Raw genomic sequence first — 15462 nt, 5'->3', positions numbered from 1 at the left:
GTAGTCCATATCATGGGCAAAAAAGTTCCTTACAGTTTTGTGAGGACCAATCTTTTTGTAAGAGTGTGAAGTCAAAGAATGGCAGTTTGACTTGCTGTTTTCTGACTGGTGTGGAGGATGGAGTAAGAAAACACGTTGTGCTCATGGCAGTCAGCTAGCTGGGCTAGCTGTTCAGGTGAGGCTGCTGTCCACGTGGCTGAAGGCAGTTTGAAAATTTGTGGGTTTGATTTTCAAGGAGCCTTTCTCACAAACGGCAGGGCTGGTTCCAGGAACAGTGCTGTGATCACAGGGCGTGGAGGAGACAATGCCATTCCCCACGCTCACCCCATTGTTGTTTTGATTATGTAAAATTCCCCTCTGCCCACAATGCTTGGGTCACTATATCATAACCCGTAAACTGTTTTTCCCCTTGGCCGCATTTTATTGCTGTTATCCTTCAAGACAGTCAATATCTAATTGAATGTGGGTTTTGTTGTATGCTCAATGAATTCCATGTGTTCATCTCTTAGAAGCAATTTGACAACAATGAAGACAAGAAAAATTGCAAAAATAATGAGGACTCCTTTTGGGGAAAAAGTAATTGAAATGATACAAGCCCAAACCCTGAGTGATGTTGAGTGTCTTCTGGGTAGCACTGGAGTTAACTTGAACAGGAGGTGCCAGAAATTCAGGCAGCATTTGTCACAGAAATGTATTAATATGTCTAAGAAAAACTACATCTATCATATAGCGGAATATTGGTTCACTAAAACACAGGCACGGGTTTAATCCTTCTTTCTCTTACTAACTTGAGAATACCAGGAAAGTGCAAGTGAAAGAATTATATTTGCATCACAAGAACTGATGTAGAACAGCAAAAAAACAAAGCACATAAGATATGTTGATCAAAAGTAGAAATTAAATAGCCCACAAAGACGTATAACTGCTTGAGCAACCTGAGAAAAAGATGTGATGTTTCTACCATGCACTTTACATAAAGTACCAGCTTTTTGTAATGGGATGTCATACCAAATGGTTGCTGGTCTTTTTTGATCACTGCTCAAACTGTAATAATAATGGGTAAACACACACACAGAGCAAACAAGCAAGGGGAAGAAATAACCTGAGAGCTGGGAGGGGACAGAATATATTTTGATCTAAAGAAGAATCAGTTTCTCATCTAAGGGAAACTGAATCTTTTTTAGATCAAAATGTATTCTCATCTAAAGGATGAGAAACTATCGAATCTACTGTTTCTCACAATTTCTTAATTAGTCATGACTGAACACAAGTGTTTCATACATTTCTTTTCTCTCTGTTCTTCTTTTCCCCTAATGGACTTTTTTTTTTTTTTTTTTTTTTTTTTTCCTAACAGTGTTTGGCTCATTAAGCACTCAATGGTCTATTACACTGTGTTAATCCAGTGCTATCTGACCATGGACTTTGTGTAGATTTCCATTTTATTGTATGTTTCTCCCCTATCCTCTCCATTCTGTGTCTGTGCTCCTTGCAGGAGCTGCAGTGATAGCCCATTTATCCAAACTCTGCTGAAGGGCTGACCATGAAATTCTTCTTTCTTTCTTTTCTTCCCTCCTCCTCTTCTTGCAACCTAATGCCTCCTCTTACTCTTTGATTCTAGCTGCATTCTTATGGGATTAAGGGTTTTCTGTTTCCTACAAGGAATAAAATATAGCTATCTGAGCCAAAGGAGTAGGAAATTTCTCCACAGACTCCTTAATGGGGGGTTTTATGGGGTATACTTTCACCTCATTTAGCTTTTATTTCTGTATGGCTCTTTCATCAGTCTGAGCAGCTGAAGGAAATGACAACTTTATGGGAATGCAAAAGGAATCACTGGATTAAAAGAAGACATGAGAACAACTCAAGGAGTGGAAAGATTTAGAAAGAATAAAGTCCCAATACATGGCTCACTGAAGTCAAAATATATACGTTCTTTGGATAGAGAGAATCCTGTAATACTACTTTGTGACTGCATGTGATGGTCCATGAAAGTGGGCAGATCAGCTTGTCCTCAGGTTTTAAAGTCAGTAACAGGGCTTTGATCTCCCATACTGCTTTCTTTCCAGCAAAGGCCATGTCCATTCCCATATCAAGATGAATATTATTTCCTTCAGCCATGCCATGTCATTATGGAAGATAGCTGGCCTTTCAGACTTCCTGAGATTTACACATCTACCACTTTCCTTGGTAAGTTGTTCCATGATTATCTGAACTCAATATTTAAAATGTATCTGTTATCTAATTTTGAACTTAATTTCAAATTCTAGCTGGTCAGACATTGCATGCCTTTTGCCTGCTAAACCAAGGAACTTTTTATTATCAGAAATATTTTCCATTCCCTACGTACAGGCTGTGATCCCTTTGCCTCTTTATTTCTTAGAGAAGTTAAGGGGTTGAGTTTCTTAAGTCTTTTGTTTTAAGGCAGATTTTCCAGACATCAAATCATTGCTGCAGCCTTTTTCTAATCCCTTTCCAGTGTTTCAGCTACCTCCTTGGATTGTACATATTATTACAGCAGTGGTCTCGCCAGCACCATATGCAGAGGTAATAATAACATCTTGCTTTGGCACAATATGCTCTCAGTATAACTGAGTATTGTATCTTCTATTTTACAGGACAGCATATCAGGTTTTTGGGACTGCCTACTTCTGAATATGCTCTAAGAGTGACTTTGTGGTAGATGCAAGAATACTGCATTTGGCTGTAGAGTGACGTTCAAAATAGCAGTTTACCAAGCTGTGAGCACAATTGACCCATTCCCATTATTGTTTACAGTTTTCCAAATGTTTGTATCCTCTGAAAACTTTACCATCCTGGCTAAAGATGTTGAATAACATTGGACAAAGAAAATCTCTGTAGGACCCACAGAAAATGCCCCCCCTTTGATGATGATTCCCTGTTAACAATTGCTTTTTAGGAGTACAACTCTGGAAGAGACCTCCTGGGTCACTGAGTCTAATCCCCAGTTATTTCCAGTAACCACATCATACAGTCACTATTCGAAATCTAGCTCAATTTTAATCCATTTAATATGTGCTGCATTGGTTTTTATGTAGTGCTGCTTTTGTAATCTGAATGCCATGTGATAGTAAGTCATTAAGTCATTATTTTATTTCTAGTAATGACAAAAACCAGCTGAACTGATTTTTGTATATTCAACTTCAGTCTAGAAACAATGAACTGAAAAAAAAAGAGCCTGAGGTTTTTCTGCTTTACTCAAATGAAATGCTTTTTAAAATTAGAATAACAAAATAAGATGACACCAATAATGCACTGAGCCATGCTGCTTAAAAAAAAAATAACACATGGGATGTTTTTTAGTAGGATGGTTTGAAGTTCCAAATGGATTTTTTCCTAAGGATGTTGATTCACAAGGACAGGAAGATTAAACCTTAGATGGCAGATATAATTGCTATCCCCAATATTTCCTTCCTCCCCTCTCCCAGAGGTTGCTTCTTTCCTTTGCAGGGAAGTTGAATTGCATGTGAAATAACTTTTGGACTACAGCCATTTGCATCTTGCTCTGTTAAAACCATCCAGGTTGGAGATGGTAGTTTGAGAACTGCATCGTGTGCTCTTTGACTGTATTTACTGCAGTGCAGCAGTCTCTAGGAACGAGGCAGAGTGGGCAGTCAAGGGAGGTACCTCCCCTAACCCTCTGAGCTTACCCTGCCAATTGCCATGAATCAACAGCCCTAGATCCAAGCTTTTGTAGGGCCTGATGTTGCTAGAAAAGGCCAGGCAGTTTCTGAAGCAGTTTCCTGCAGCATATAAAGTCTGCAGGGGTGAGCATATGGCCAATGTCACCTATAGCTGAATTCAGTGACAGCTGATGGCATGTACAGTACTGAAGCTGTCCTTCCTCCTGGTGTGCAAGTGTTTATCCCTCTGTAGCATGACGGTCAGTGACAGAACAAGATGCCTTTGTGTGTTTTGGGAGGAATGAATGCAGTGCTCAAGCCAGCTGCCTGTGTGTTTTGAAGATTTTGCTGTATAACTTCCTCTCCCACTTGGTAACTGGGAACTGGATGGAGCTTATTTATTTATAGAGATATACTTTAATCTCTATCTGTCAAAGTGGATTTAGGTAACATATATATCCTTTGTCAAAGTTGGAGGCTGAGCAGTCTAAACTCGTCCTTTAGAGGTAGGGATGGGAGAAGAGTGGGAAAAAATCTTTTGAATGTTTTCAGCACAGTAGTGGTGTCAGATTTACCCAGATTTCCAAACTGACCAGAACACTGATGCTAAGGTTTGAATGATTTCCCACCACATCTGAAGCAAATGTAGCTCTGGCCTATTTCCATGGTGTTTTGAGCCAATTACCACTTTTGGATACTTTGGGCTGTTTTTCCCTGTGAGATTATGGGTTTCTGTATTTGGAACAAAATTTGTAGGCACGAGGCCTTTGGCCGTGTGCCAGCACACTGAATCTGTATTGAATCTCATCTTTGTGTCAACCCAACTGAATGGTGCTTTCTGGGTCTGAGGCTTTCTTTCAGCCTAATTTCTTTGGTGAATTATACTTCTAAAGAATAGTTTACATTATGCAAAATTATCATATCACTCTTGTTTAAATGAGATGCTTTCAGGTCAGTGACATAAGTCCAAACAAGGAGCAGGACTTTGGAAGCTGACATTGCCTCCCACTCAGCAACCTCAGAAATATCAATCTTGCAACTTCTATAAATATATTTCATCAGGGACCTGCTCAGGCTGAGCGTCAGAGTGGAAAACACTTAGGTACGAGATTGAGCTGAGTTTGGTCACTGGAGTGAGCTGTTCCCTGCATAGCCGAGTGCTTGCGTGAGGAAGGCACCGGTGTGATGGTGTGGAACTGAAGGCAGTGGTGCGTGATCGTAACCTTCGAGATTTTTCCGTTCTGCTTAATGGGGCTGTTGCTGCTCCTGGGAGCTCATCACAGCCTTCTTCATTCACCTATGGGGAGTGTTTTAAGGCAAAAATCTCAGAGGCTACTTAGGCAGAATTTAGGACCCTAAGGAACTGTGGTATGTAATGGCCATATTGAAGTGGTCAAAAAAATCAGCTTATTTCTATACCTGTATATTCATCAGCTGTATTTTACTTGCATTCTGCTGCATAGCAGGACCCACCCCTTTTGGTGAAATGTCCTAGCTAATGTGCTGAGCCCTCAAAGAGTCCTTCCAGCTCAGTTCTTCTAGTGGGTGGCATCCCTGCCTGTGGCATGGCACTTTGAACTAGATGATCTTTAAGGTCCCTTCCAACCCAAGCCGCTTTATGATTCTATGACTTATCCTGTTTTCCTTGCTTTATTCTGAATATGTTTGCACAGCAGTGGTTCCCCCCCCCAATACTCTTTCACAATGGAGTACTCTAGGGCAGCGGATGTGTGAATATGCTTTATACCAAAATTGGCAGTGTTGCTTGTACAGGACTCCTACTTCTCACCTGAATGAGGCATCTGCTGGGAGGGTAGGGCCTGAAAATCTGCTCGTGTTTTTAAGAACATGCCCTGCTCAATTAACAGAGGAACTCAGGCTCTGCATATCACACTGGCAGAAGTTTTTGTTGTGCAGCCTTGACAAGAGAACCTGAATTCCAGGGAAATATGAATGTCCCAGGGAATTTCATCTACTTTTAGATTGTTCTCTGTACTCTGTCCAAAGGGGACATGTAGCCTTTATTACTGACTGCTTAGGAAACTGGCTAGCTCTGCATCTCTTAAGCATTCTCATGTGCCCAAATACCTAATTTCTAGGCACTGCAACATCCAAACTGAAAGGAGAATAAACACTTTATTGTCTGTAGCCCCTCTGCGTTAGTTCCCATCTCATCATTGGGAATGGTAGCCCATCCTCCCTTCCAAGGATGTTGTGAGGGTAAATGCATTAAAAGAGAAATGCTCAATTATTATGGTAATAGGACTTTTATAAATACCTAAGATATATGTGTATATTTGTATTTTAGCGGAACCTAGCTTACAACTGCAGCTTAAAAAAACTACCATCAAACCTATATAAATTCCATCTGTGAATATTTGATCAGATGCTATGTGGGTGGAAAAGTATGTTTCATTGCTATTGTGATTGCTTTCTTTCTTTAGCTTTTCATGAGTAATAAATGTGAAGAATGTCCTAACACTTTTATGCTCACCCAGTCAGTAATATTTTCTCTGAACCTGTATGTGAATGTTTAATTCATTAAATGGTATCATGTAACTTTATGGTGAAATCATAAATCTGTTCTGTTACATTGCTTATTGAAAAATCTTCTACTCCAAGGAAACCCCTAGCACTATAGCTTGCTTTCCTTGATTACATATGTCTTTTATTGGCCGCTTCCCACTTTCTCTTAGGATGCTTTCTCCCTCTGCTTCCAAACTCTCAATTTTATTTTAGAGTAATGAATCTAACTGGTTTGAGAAGAGGACTTTTTTTCATGTGCATATATCTAGCAAACAAAAAAATAAAAAAAAAAAAAGAGGAAGATATAATATAATATATCCTGCATTTACTTCACAGTGGTTGTGTGTTCACTACTGCTCAGCTTTTCAGAATGAAGGTGGCACTGAGAAATTAACTGTCCACTGACCTAGCTTGGGAGCATGAAATGCCACTGATAATATCTGAAGTTAGTAAAAAAAAAAAAAAAATGTTCGTTTTGCTTTCTTATTTTCTTAAGTTAGCTGTTTCTAGTGTTAGAAAAAACTGTGCAGGGTAGTGTGCCATATCCAATATCATACAGGGTTGTCTTTCTCAACATCACGTTTAGCTTTTAAGTTTTTCATGGTAATGGCTAATGCTATAGGATCCTCAGGAGGCATCTCTGGAGACCTGGAGGTGGGGACCACAACTCTGAAAGGCTTCTAGGAAAGCACTTTGATAGCAAGAACAAAGAACACAAACAGCTTCAGTCCCATTGGAAAAGTCCTGATGATAATCAGGCATCTCTAGAGAGCTTCAGCATTACTTTTTGCCCAGATCCCAATGAAATTGAGTCAAAGTCAGCATGCCTGTGAGTGGTACCCCAGAACTAAGATGGTCCTTGCTTGGGGCTCTTTGCTGCTGGCTCATCTACAAAACCAGTAGTATGAACAGCCGTGGGACAGACAGCAAAAATTCACCAGATTCTCAGTTGTCCCAGATTCTCTTAAAAGCTACCTTTGAATCCTTCTTCCTATGTGCTGTAGTTTCTGTGGTCACATCTGAGGTTGTGGGACAGTAATTATTACTGAAGCCTTGGTAGCAGATCTTCACCGAGTTCTTAGTGGTAGGACACCTACATCACAGAAACTGCCCAGGCATCTAAGGATAGTTGGCAGCTCCTTGGCAGTGTCAGCAGGAACACGAACAAAGAAGAGATTAATCCTTAACTCTAAAGCTGGCTCAGGCACCCTTAAATTATAAGAAAATTACCCTTCTCCTGCTATAGCTACTGCTCATCCTATGGCTACTGTTGTGTTGGATCTCATCTATCCCCATGGTCTGAGTTCCAGAGCTGTCAGCACTAAGATTTTAGTCCAAGAAAATATGTTGCCACCATTATGGTGTCATTGTGCATGGTGATACAACTAATGCCTATGCCTAAGAACTTAAAAGCAGTGTTTCTAAGTGTCTAAATACTACCAGGAGCAATAGGATACAATTATGATTAGGCATCTAAATGAATAGAAAAAAATCTGTTTTTTTGAATGCACACATAGGCTCATGCATAGTTTTATTAAATACAATGAGATCTTTTTCTTTAAGGTGGGCATGCATTTAAGTGCTCTGATCTGTTTTTTTTTTTTTTGTTGTTGTTTTGTTTTTTTCCTTTTTTCTTGTATTTTTTTTTTCTGTTTTTATTTTTTCCATTTTTTTCTATTTTCTTTAAAAAAACAAACAAACTCTCCTGCATTTTTAAGGGATCATTTTATTTACGTTGAGGAGTGTCCTTTGTACAGAGTGGGATTCCAGTATATTTTCAGGAAAGTGAATCAGGCAATTATCTTACAGGACCAGTGCAGATGCCAGAATGAGGAGGTGTGGTAAAGGGAATGCATGATTGATTTCTTTCCTATTCCAGAGCTGGATGAAATGCCTGACACAGCTGTTAGCTCACTGCTTACAAGAACGAGGAATCAATCTTACCAGATGTTGTTCATTTCCTCTGTTGCTGTGTGGCCAGCTCTGTTGTACAGAGGATGCGGGGGGCGGAGGGGAGGGAGGGAAAAGAAAGGGGAGAAAATCTCCGTCTAAATTACACAAGAACGGCCCAGTGTGGGAATGTAACGTTAAGTGAGGAACACAAGAACAGGCCATGAGTGGGAAAGTGGAAGCTGGGAAGACAGAGCCCACTCATTCGTTTGTCTGATTCATCCACTGGGGAGCACAGCAGACTCCCTTCCCCCGTGGGTCGATACATGATTGTGAGCTCTGAACGCTAATGTTTTCCATTAAAAGGATGCGGGAGGTACACGGGGAGGGTTCAGTAGCAAACAAGCCAATGATTCAAGGACACATCTGCCAGCTGCATTGTGCACTGTGTCGCACCAGTCTGTGGAGCACTGACACACATGTGTAGAGTCTTTGAGCAACAACATTTGGGGAAGCAATCACAGTGACAGTGTGATGTGCTGTTAACACAGGCAACATACCTGGGTTCTTGTGGTCCTGAGCGTGCCATCACTATTTCAGATGACCTTCTTTCCCAAAGCTGGAACAAGTGCCCACGCTGAGAAATGCAGACGAAGAGCATGGTCATGACATGGGTGGCATTTGGGGCTGGGAGATGTTAACCAAGATGTTATGTCACCCCTTTGCATACTTTTCATTACGTGATTCCTCCAGAAGGAAAGGGGCTGTGGCATCTCCCTGCTGCGAGATCCCATGTAATGCAGCACAGCTCATTTGCAGGTGCTGCAAGGAGAGCTGGAGCCACTGCTCAGGGGATGGAAGAGGAAAGGTCTGCCAGTGCCTCCACGTGTAGGAAGAAGGGAGGGAGACAGGGCAGCTGGCGTCAGTAGACCACTTAGCGGTTTATTTGCCTGCGTCACTGGTTTACAAGAAAACAAGCACAAAGGCAGAGGGAAGGACCTTCATACGAGGAGGGGACTTTAAGCTAAGGCTATAAGCTTCAAGAAGAGAGATATGAAAAGATAAATGTTTACAGATTGGCTCTGGAGGTGCCACAGGTCGGGAAAGGCCATGCTACCCATGGAGAAAAGTGAGTGGAACCCTTACTTTAGCATTTGTTGTGGAATACACACTTCTAGGTGAATTGATTTTTTTCTTTTTGGTCACTTTTTTTACACATTCTGCATTTCCTTGCAGAATTCAAGTAGGTTCCTGCTGCCATGTCTGCAGAACTCTAGTGGTAGGAGAAAGGGAGACCTCATGAAGCTGCTGCCACAGGAGATTAGTTCAAGCCACAGCTCATTAAACAGGGAAGAAATAAATTAATATGGTCCCCATCAAGAGATGAAACAGGACAGTGAGCAGTAAGGGAGGTATATCGTCTCTGGAGATGAAACAAGTCAAACGAATACACTCCCACCAACCTGAGGACACGAATTCAAAAGAAAATCCCTGCCTTTATGTAGCAGTGTTTTTACGGTGAGCTCTGCCTTTGGCAGAAACCTGCAGTAAGCTCGGGAAGAGAGCTGTGGATTAGCCCCAGAGCAACAGAAAGTGTGTCTGCACAACAAGATGTGTTCACTGGTCTCCAGCCTGAGCTGTATGAGCTGGTGCCATGCTTTGTGGTCTTTCTGTTTAGAACATCTGAAAGTAAGCCTATCCCACTATGCCATACAGCATTTGAGGTCCTACTGGTAAAAAAAAAAATATCAAAGTAGCAAACAAACAAAACAACAGTTCACAAACAGAAAAAAACACAGTGCTGTTTTTTTTTTTGTTTTTGTTTTTGTTTTTTTTTTTTGTTTTTTTTTTTTGCCTGAAGTGTTTGGCCTACAATAGTGTAAAAGCTCTGCGGGAGAAAATAACAAATAATCTGTCACTGCTGAAGTCATTCTGGAGAGACACAGTGACAGGATCATGATGGACGGACCTGTTTCTCTCTTGAGATACGACCACCACTGCAGAGGAAGAGACAGCCAGCCTGTTGCTGTTGGGCAGTAGGGATGGCAATGGGACCATCATGCTCCCAATAACACTGTTGTGTTGCATGACGTGTGGCTGGGTCTGGCCCGCAGTTATGGAGAAGGGTGGGCCTACTCTAAGATGTCTTCTCATGAAGTCGTTACTTCTGTCAAGGGCTCCATATTGGGTTAGATGGAGCACTCAATTCACCTTTGTGCCAGTTTCTGTGGTTTTGGTTAACAAAAGGAACATAAATTAGCTGAGGACCGTTGGGTTGAAAATAAGACAAAGATTCTGTTCTCCAGTTGCAAGGATGTCAAGTTCTGAGTCAATCTGTTGACATCCGTGCAGATAATCCAGATTTATCCCAGTGCAAAAGGATGTCATTCAGATGGATTAGCTGGAATGGCTTCTTATGGGTTGAAAAATATGGTGTTACAGGATGTGTTAGAGGGTCTGATGAAAGGGATTGTACAATTCATGGGAGTGTGGATGGGACACCATGATACTCTGTAATTATATTGATCAGATCCTCACTACTGCTCTAGGAAAACCCAGGAGCTATTCCTTGAAGTACCATCTTATTTCACTCCCAATTATCTATTTCATGGCTGTCATATCCAACTGAATCCTACTGTGCCACATTGCATGACTAGATCGCTCTGAACATCACCTAGAGGACCAATTATTTGCTGTGGTTTGCAAACTCATACCACTGTGAGTTGTGCCCAGCGTACCTGACCTTTCCGTGACAAAAGTTGGCAACTTGAGGGAAGCCCTCTGCTTTATGCAAACCTCCATTTGCCACCCCTGAAAGGCAGACAATGCATCATGTGCAGTTTGAAGTTACGGTTAAAATTACATGGGAAAAAAAAATATGACAGAAGTAGCTGTCATATTTTTAACAAAATTTGGTGGCTGCGGATATGAAACCTGAGAACTTGCATAAGAGACCCACTCCACCGAGCGTTACTTTAGTCCACAGACCAGCTGCACGAAGGGGGCATTTCGCTGCTGCTCTGGCGCTCCTTGCCTGGGGAATTGTGGCTGCAGGTTCCCGAGGGCCCCCTGGTGTTTTGCGCAATCTATCTTTAGAGAACTGCAAGTTCATTTCTGAGAAGGGCACTGGCTTTGAGCAGGGACTACCTCTAAACTGACAAACCACTTCCTGCAATCGTTAACTGAATTAAGAGCTGGCTGTCCCCTTCGCTCCCCTGAAGAGATCCCCCCTCCCCTTTACCACCACCACCCTTTGGCTTGGCATCAAGAAATATTGTAAAGACAAGAGGGTATGGAGGGTTGAAGTGACACTAACTCATAGGCCTCATCCTCAAATCTTCTACAAAGATCTCTGGTATTGTTCCCATTGGACTTTCTGCAGGAGCTAAAGTCATGTCATTTCCAGAGAGTTCTATAATCCTGGGAAAGAAGGCAGCTCATGTATCTCTGCATTTGATGCTTCTTTTTCATTTTTACTAGCACAGCCCTCCTCTGAAACAAAGGATGTTGTAATTTTTGGTCAAATTCTGAGAAGTAGTAGAGCACCTGCAACTCCTGGGATGTTATTCCCTGTTAAAAACATTCCAGATCTGGTGTGTGTCACCTTCCCTTATAGGAGGACATGGCGAAACCTTGCAATCATCAGTGTTGACCTTAATGGTATGCACTTGTGACCATTGAGAAAAAGAGCCACAAAACTACTCTAAATTCTTCTTTTCTCATATTCTCACTTGGTGATAGTGATGGGTGATAGTGGTGGGTCTTTTTTGTTTGTTTTTGTTTCTTATTTTTCTGTTCCCAGATTTGTGGTCTTGAATATGTGTGCTCCTTATACTTTATAATATATACAAGTGCTTACACTGTATGCTTTTTTTTTTTTTTTTTTTTTTTTTTTTTTTCTCTTTAGATTCTTGGTTTTACCTGTCTGAAAGCATCGAGGCAGGCTTATTCAGCATGAGACTTACAGTCATTGAGCTGTATTTTGCAAAACAATTACAGAAATTGAAATGTTAGCTAAAAGCATTTTCCCAAAACTTTTCAATTATGGGCAAGGCAATTTATTTAAAAATGTTTTCTCTTCCATCATTGTGCTTCCAGCACCATTACAGGAGCCAATTGCTTTAATAAACGTGAAACACACAAATAGTTTAAGTCTTTAAACACACCTTAGCACATGCACTTTTTCATTTTTATTAGGTAAGATCCATTAAAGCATCTTTACATCTTGAATGGTTGTGAAAGACATTCTTCCTGTTAACACACGTATCTCAAAAAATAAAGCTTTGCATGTTTTCACACACAAATAAATATAAAGAAGAGTTTGTTTTTGCAAGCAAATATTTTCTCTCAAAGGAACTATTTTGCTCCTCCTCTGTCACAAACATGATGCCAACACGAATTAAGGAATAGCTAAATGGGGAACATATGCTATATGTTAGTATCCAAAGACTGAGAAATGCATGGAGGAGTGAATTGCATAAGTAGAAGAAGCCAAAATCAAGAATATCTACGTATCTAGAAGAAGCCATTTGAATTAAACTTTGAAGGCTACTTAAAGGTGTTTGCAGTTTATATTGAGGAAATTGCCAGAGCAAAGCAGTATGTATAGAGGACTTTCCAAAGGTTGTTAACTTCTGTCCCAAAAAGTGACCAGAAAAGGAACTGGAAGCCTGTACTACAATTCTCTGTGCAAGATGAGCAAGAACAAATGACCAAAGACAGCCTCTCCAGTTGGAATGGGGACTCACAAGGGTATATTTCAGCTGCAAAAGAAGATGGACTAAAATGTATGTTCACTATATTATCTTCAGGTATTTTGATCCAATATTGCCTGAATGTGCAAAACACCTAAAAGCAGGAAAAGCCTTTGAATTAACTCAAAACGCAGAACCAGTGAAGGATTTTTCAGCAGATCAATTTTTATGATTTTTTTTTTTTTCACTGTGAAGTGACATTTCTTTAAAACCAAAACTTTCCCTGGGAACACACCAGTTGGAACAAAACTCGTCATTGTCATTGCTGACAAAGCTGCAAACTCCAGAGGTTTATAAAAGCTGAAATTGCATAGGAAATACATACAGGCACGTAGCTTGAATACAGGCTACAATATATACACCCCAGGAGGCTGGAGTGTATAGAGGCAGGCATATGGTCCCACCAAAAGCACTTGGAGTGTTTCCATCTTTCCTAATGGAAGCAAGACCAGTCCTTTAGCATGGAAATGCAAACAGGCAGATAGTGTGAACCCAGGGGAGTTGCTCATTTGTTTGGCCATTGCTGTACGTCTGTTGAATGCTCACTTTAGCTGCAATATTTCTTGTTTGGTAGGAAGCCCTCGATACCATGGGTATCATTTCTCGTGCCTGCATAAATTGGGGTTCATGCTATAAATGCACTGGTCCCTCTGTAAACCTGGGGATGAGGGTCAGATCTATTTTCATTGCTGTAATCAGAACATAGAAAGCTTTTGGAGATACATAGATAAAATATGTGATGAACACATGCAGAATTGTGTCATTTCACAGTTCGCACAGCTCTGACTGTGGCTGGTTTTTGAGATATTTCATCAGTTAGTGCCTTTCTCCCATGTAAACTCACATGGGACCAAGGGGCTGAGACTCACAGCCAGTCACTCCCACACATGCATCCTGGGGTACTGGGATCTCTTCTTCTCACGTCTGAGGAAAACTTCACCCATCATGCCTGGAGAGCATTTCCAGCAAGACTGGGTGCAAGCTGCATTGTGAATCCCTCACGAGGAGTGCAAGAGTCACAGGTCCCCAAGGAGAGAAGGACCATGAGTGATACCTTGCAATCCCATGGCCATGACTCTGAGCAGGGAGCCTGGAGCTGGCACTGGGGAGGCCCTGCTCTACCAGGAGTGCCTGGGCTTAATGCAGTGATGCTTAATGCTGCTGGGTGTCACATCTGGAAGGGAACATTGACAGAGACACTGACAAAAATCAGTCCAGGATGTCTCTGTAAGGACTTTCTGAACCCCGCCTCTTCAAATTAAACATTTATTGTCTCTTTTTTGCTGTTTAAATTCTAACTTGCAGATATTCCATTAGATACAGTTGTTTTTGAATGATATAATTTTCACCTAAGCACTTAGTTGTTTGTCTAATGGAAGAGGAGTCTATTAAACTGCTCTTAAATTATCTGACCTAGGTCTACAAATCCCATTCTCCAGAGGCAGACCAAGGTTAGACTAAACACGAGCGTGCTTGTCCCTATGTCTGCATACTAGCAGGAGATGGTATTTCTCACCCACTGACTGTAACTTACAAGTTGATTGTAGTGGAAAGGCTTATGACTGCAATTCCTCTAAAAAAAAGCATGTGCTGAAGAAGAGACTGAGACATTCAGGCTGCAAGGGACAGCTCAGCTATACATGGGTGGGAATCTTTGGGCCACTGCAGTGAACAGCGGTGAATTTGGGGGTAGGTCCCTGGATCTCATCCACCTTTTTCAAAAGACAGACATAATTTCCATTCGTCTTGGGCAGAGCCTGTACCCAGGGGCTGGCACCTCACCGAAGTTATACCCCATCTTTCTCGTGCATCTTTCTTCATCCATCCTTGGTACTCTGCTGCTTTGGCAAATTCCCCGTCATCTTTTGTTCCCTCTCTCTGCCCCACACATCTAAAGAAAGTTCAGCTTCCAAGTGTAAAGCAATAGAAACCAGGGCCTGAAGGGACTTCATGGGGGTGCCTATCCCATCCCAATTTCACAGAGAGATTCAGCTGTGCCTGAATTGGTATATGAAGAGCAGGAAGGGGCAGAGAGGCTGTAAGCCTTCAAGCCACTTTTGGCTTGGCTCTGATTAGCACCAGGCACAGGTGCAGAGCACCTCTCTGCTGTCAGATTTTCCACTCAGTGTATGTCCTTAATACAGGCAGAAACTATTTTTGGTTATAGCACAATCAGCTATCTTTATCAAGGGGTTTTCTGCAGTGCCCATCTGTATAGCAGCCAAGTACTTCCCAGACAGATTCGGTCTTCACAGGCTGAATGAGAAAGCATTTCTCTGACAAATGATTTAAAAATAGTCTGAGTAGATTTATTAACACATTATAAAAACATAGGCAGCTGCAGCTAAGTATAAAGTCAGGCGGCAAAATGGCAGGATAAAAGCTGGTTAATGTTTTACAAGAGGTTTTCTAGACAAAAAAAACCCCTCTTCTTTCAAAATTGATTTTTTTTTAGAGAATTGATGTCTTTGAAAAGTTTTCATGTGATTCACTTTTACAGGCCAGATACTTCTGCACTCTAACAGTAATAAACATCTTAAATTTGAGAGTCTTAGTTCAGTTTACTTGATTTTAGTCACTAATCTATGATTTCTAAATTTCTCTAAGTAACATTTAAGCTAAGTTTACATTGTCTGCAGAAAGGTTTGCAC

General features: G+C 41.2%; 1 long non-coding RNA gene across 4 annotated transcripts in view; it reads left to right on the top strand.

Moving 5' to 3' along the window:
- Positions 1-15462, top strand: part of LOC137851487 (uncharacterized) — a 279957-nt gene that overhangs the window by 36074 nt on the left and 228421 nt on the right. For all 4 annotated transcript variants that reach the window (XR_011093239.1, XR_011093241.1, XR_011093240.1 and 1 more), the window contains exon 2: positions 2067-2187. This is a non-coding gene — a long non-coding RNA (uncharacterized lncRNA). The remainder of the gene's footprint in view (positions 1-2066; positions 2188-15462) is intronic.

This window comes from Anas acuta, chromosome 2, assembly GCF_963932015.1.
Source record: "Anas acuta chromosome 2, bAnaAcu1.1, whole genome shotgun sequence".
Lineage (NCBI taxonomy): Eukaryota > Metazoa > Chordata > Aves > Anseriformes > Anatidae > Anas > Anas acuta.
The sequence above is the reverse complement of the archived record's forward strand: the minus strand, read 5'-3'. Positions and strand labels throughout refer to the sequence as shown.